This window comes from Neopelma chrysocephalum, unplaced genomic scaffold (assembly GCF_003984885.1).
Source record: "Neopelma chrysocephalum unplaced genomic scaffold, ASM398488v2 Primary Assembly neopelma1_97110, whole genome shotgun sequence".
In the NCBI taxonomy this organism is placed as follows: Eukaryota; Metazoa; Chordata; class Aves; order Passeriformes; family Pipridae; genus Neopelma; species Neopelma chrysocephalum.
The window spans coordinates 1-4,834 of record NW_020925752.1 but is presented as its reverse complement, the minus strand read 5'-3'; the positions used below and the strand labels follow the sequence as shown (position 1 = coordinate 4,834).

General features: G+C 51.4%; 1 long non-coding RNA gene and 1 pseudogene across 1 annotated transcript; one reads left to right on the top strand and one right to left on the bottom strand.

The window, feature by feature from the left end:
- Positions 1-424: 424 nt before the first annotated feature.
- LOC113961338 lies at positions 425-2,814 on the bottom strand (annotated as a pseudogene).
- A 420-nt stretch (positions 2,815-3,234) lies between these two features.
- Positions 3,235-4,260, top strand: LOC113961339. The gene is made up of 3 exons (XR_003532274.1): positions 3,235-3,313; positions 3,982-4,083; positions 4,185-4,260. It is a non-coding gene; the product is annotated as an uncharacterized LOC113961339 (long non-coding RNA).
- Positions 4,261-4,834: the final 574 nt, after the last annotated feature.

Here is a 4,834-nt window from a genome sequence, read left to right as displayed (position 1 = left end):
TGTGACCACCCCTGGCATGAACACCCTGCAGGAATGAAGACACTGACTGTAAATCCACTTGTCTACCTGTAAACCTCAACTTTCTTTGCTACTATACAGCAATAATATTTTCTATTCATATTGCAGCATTCCAAAGTGAAGCAATGCTAAACAATGAAAGTCTTGAACCCTCCCCCCCAAACCAGCCCCACTTTCTGCTTTCAGAACCAGCCCCACTTCCTCACTCTCTTCACAAAGGGAGAAACTCTCTCTTTCCACCTCCGAAACAAAAATTCCCTCCCCAAAAGTGATCAGAAAGAGTCTACTTAGGCACTACTGCAAATGGAAGTTGTCCAACAACCATTCCTTTAACTCAGGAAGGGGAGGAGGTGAAGAAAGTCACAACAAATGTTTGGATTCCTTCCCCTTTGATGTGTTCTCTTCCCTATCTGTCGCTCTGGGACATGTGCAGGGGGTCAGCATCTCTTCAAAGATGGCTCCTTTCACATCAGAGCCCCTCAAATTGGCTTCCTGAAGGTCACAACCTGAAAGGTCATGATTCTGAAGGGGAAAAGCAAAAGAAGTGTCAATGGAATGCACCCAGAACTCTGTTCAAAGCTTTACTTGAAGTCCATTTACCTGAACTCCATTGTACTCCGAAGCTGGAGAGGTCAGCCAAAAGCCAGCAATCCCCCAAATTACCAGCTGACTTTAGGATAGGAAGGAATAGGATGGAAAATGAATCCCAACTCACTTCCAAATCAGTTTCAGCCAACGTTGCTCCCCTGAGGTTACAGTTCTTTAGTTTAACGTTTCTCAGCGCTGCAACTCGGAGGTTAATTCCTGTCATCTGACTGCCCTCCATGGCCACTCCTTTCAGGTTGACACCTGGAACACACACAAAAAGGAGTTCTGGGAGGAAAACCAGTCAGAAACACAGCAGCTCCACACTGGTGCTGCCTCAGAGCTGTGTGAATTGGAGGAGGACAAGGGGATTTCGGGCTGAGATGGTCACAGACTCAGTGCAGCCCTTGTGGGCCCTTCTCAGGATTCTACAAACCACAGCTGGAACTTTTCTGGGCCATAGAAATGTACAAACACAGGCTTCAGTTGGCACAGATTCACAAGGCAAAAGCTTCTTACCTTCCAGATGAGCTTTAAGACCTGATGGGTCCTCAGAGTTGCAGCCTTTCAGGGACGCTCCCTCTGCGTTGGAGCGCAGCATCTTCCCCCCTGGCAGGTTGGCACACTGGCACAGACAGGAGTCACTGAGAGCCGGAAGAACAACACCAAAGACAATCAAGAAGACACTTTTAATTTCTGCTTTGGCAGTCAATCCCATTAAATCATTACTGTGAAGAAGTGTAAAAGCTTTGGGAACCAGAACAACTCTAGAATCTATTTAAGAACTCGATGTTTTACACTGCTCTGTTTGTTCCAGCTCCTCTCTGTTAACACAAGCCCAGCCCTCCCAAGCTGCAGCAGCTCTTCCATCCAGCACAGAGCCTGACAGGTCAGCCCTCTCCAGGCTGGCCCAGCACAGGTTGGCACGGGCCAGGTTGCAGCGGCTCAGATTGGCCATCTTGAAGTTGATTTAACAAAGATCCAGGTGGGAAAGATCCGCTCCACTGAAACTGAGACCCTGGAAATCCCAAAGAATAAACCCCCCCAAAAAGGTTACACAGGGGAAGGGATAGGTCTGGACACAAGGTTAACATCATTGTGTAGATAGGTGTTGTGCTGGTTTAAAAGTTAACCAGCAGGGGAAATGAACTCAACTCAAAAGAGAGATTATAAGTCAGAATAACAATTTATTAAAATAATGCAATAAGTACAATTATACAGACAGACAAGTGGTTTTAACCCACAAATCCCAAATGTATAACCCAGCACCCTGGGGCATGAACAAAAGTGGTGTTCCTTGGCCCCCTGAGTCCAAAGTAAAGGGAGAAGGGAAAAAAAACCTGCTGATGGGAGAGCTGCTGCCGTCTGGTCAGAAAGTGGTGATTGCAGTCTAGCGGAGGGTGGTGGTCTCAGTCTGGTTGAGAGCGGTGAGCTGCAGTCTGGTTGAGAGCGGTGGTCTGCAGTCTTCCTCTGGATCCCACGAGTGGTAAAAAGGTTCCGAAACTCCCAGTTTATATATTCTCCAGTTCAGGCGGGAGTGCTCAGTCCCTCCCTCAGAGCGGGGAATTCCATAAAAGGGTATCAGAGCAGGGAATTCCATAAAAGGGTATGAGGACAGGAACATCTTCCCACCTTGCAGGCCTCTACTGACAACAGTTTCTGGGCAATGGCATGGAAGGCTATAGAATACACAGGTTTGGGTTACACTCATCCAGTGATGAATTGGTCCCAGCCGTTCCAACCAGGACACCCATTGATCCCCATTGTTTAATGGGTAGACCTGATGTCTCATCCCCATAGATTTTAATGGGTAGACCTGATAGCTCATTGATCCCCATTTAGTTTAATAGGTAGACCTGATGTCCTATTTGCCCCAGGTAGACCTGGTCTCACTTATCCCCATTGACTTTTATGGGTAGACCTGATATCCCATTTGCCTCACTGAGTAATGGGTAGACCTGATTTCCCATTGTCCCTATTACATTTAATGGGTAGACCTGTTGTCTCATCTCCATTGACTTTAATGGGTAGACCTGATAGCTCATTTATCCCCGTTGACTTTAATGGGTAGATCTGATGCCCATTAACCCCTATTGACTTTAGTGGGCAGACCTGATAGCCTATTAACTTCCAGACTTTTAATTGGTAGATCTGATGTCCAGTTTGCCCCATTTTATCCAAAGGGTAGACCTGATGTCCTATTTGCCCCATTGACTCCAATGGGTAGACCTGATGGCTCATTTATCCCCATTGACTTTAATGGGTAGACCTGATGTCCCATTTGCCCCGATGACTCCAACGGGTAGACCTGATGACCTGGATTTTTGGGGTGCCTCCTTGTCAACTCCCCCAAAACATTGTGTGGACACACTGGGGGTTCAGCAGAGCCCCCTCAAATGCCCCCTGGGGTCCCCCTGAGATATTGGGGTACCCTCTTTGCCCCTCCCAGAGCTGGAGCTGGTGCAGAACCCCGTCTTCACCGACCCCACCGACCAGAGTGCCTGGGTCTACCTGCACTGCATCCTCTCCTGAGGTAATTTGGGGGGGACAGGGGGTCCCTTCAGACCTGGGTCCTTCACCTGGGTACCAGGGGACACCCCCTGAATGTCGGGGTCTCCCCCAAAAAGCCACCCCCCCGCCGAGGATCATCTGCGTGTACGTCAACCGAGAGGACGCCACGTTGGTCGTCGTCTTCTCCCGCCCTGTTGTGGTGAGTCAGGATGCTTGGATTCCCCCCCCACCCCCAGAAAACTTCTGGGTCCCCCCCTCTGTACATCTGTGAACCCCTTGGACACCTGGATCTCCCCTCCCCCAAAAAACCCCCCCCAAAACAGTGCGGCCTGACCTACTGAGATCACTGGACTCTATTATAAACTTTATGGGTAGACCTGATGGCCCAGTGATCCCCATTGACTTTAATGGGTAGACCTGGTGTCCAGTTTGCCCCTTTGACTTTAATGGGTAGACCTGATGTCCCATTAGTCCCGTTGACTTTAATGGGTAGACCTGATGACCTATTTATCCCTATTGACTTTAATGGGTAGACCTGGTGTCCCCTTGGCCCCATTGACTTTAATGGGTAGACCTGATCGCCTATTGATCCGCATTGACTTTAATGGGTAGACCTGATGTCCCATTTGTCCCATTGGCTTTAATAGGTAGACCTGATGTCCAGTTTGTCCCCATTTACTTTAAAGGCTAGACCTGGTGCCCTCTTTGCCCCATTGTCTTTAATGGGTAGACCGGTTGTCCCCTCAACCCCATTGACTTTAATAGGTAGACCTGATACCCTGAATATTTTGGAGCTAAAAACGTCCATTTTGGGGATCGGGAAAGCTCCGATTTTGGGTTAAAACCCAACCGTTTCTGCGCCTCCAGGTGAGCCCGGATGGCCCGGACCTGACGGCGACCCTGGATGGCTCCGCCCTGGAAGGGGCGTGGCGCTCAGGGGAAGGGTGGCCACGCCCCAGCCACACCTGGGTATCCTTTCCCCTAAACAGGAGGGTGGGGCTGGGGTGGGCGGGGCTTAGGGCGGGGCATGGGGGCGTGGCTCTCCCAACACACCTTGACAGGTATCAAAGCTCCTGGACCTGCCCCGACCTGCAGAGGCCCCGCCCACCGAGCAGCCACGCCTCCAGCTGGGCGTCACCTGGGAGCCCGACTCCGCCCACCACCAGGTGATGCTGCTGCCAGGTGAGAGCTACGCCCAATCCCTGCCACGCCCCTTTGAGCCACGCCCCCTTTCGCCATGGCCATGCCCCTTTTCTCTCCTAGACGAGGACAAGGCCTGGTGGCAGAAGCCAATCGTGGCCCAGGAGCTGTTTTGGTAAGCCACGGCCCCCGGAGAAAACCACGCCCCCTAGATGAGGTCCCGCCCCCCGGGAGAAAGCCACGCCCAATCGGCGAGGCCTCGCCCACCTGGACCTTTCCTTCAGTCCCTCTTATGTTTCCCTATGGGGTGAGCAAGCCACGCCCCTTTCTGGCTAAACCACGCCTATTTGCTGCTAAGCCACGCCCCTCTCTTACTAAGCCACGTCCCTTTGCTGCTAACCCACACCCCTCATGGCTAAACCACACCCCTTTGATTAAGCCCTGCCCACCTCGACCCTCTTTTAGCCTCCCTTTGCTTCTATCCCAATACGGGCTCAAGCCACACCCCTTTTAGCAAAACCACGCCCCTTTCTGACCAAACCCCGCCCCCTCAGGCCCAAGGTGTGCGTGGTCAACCCCC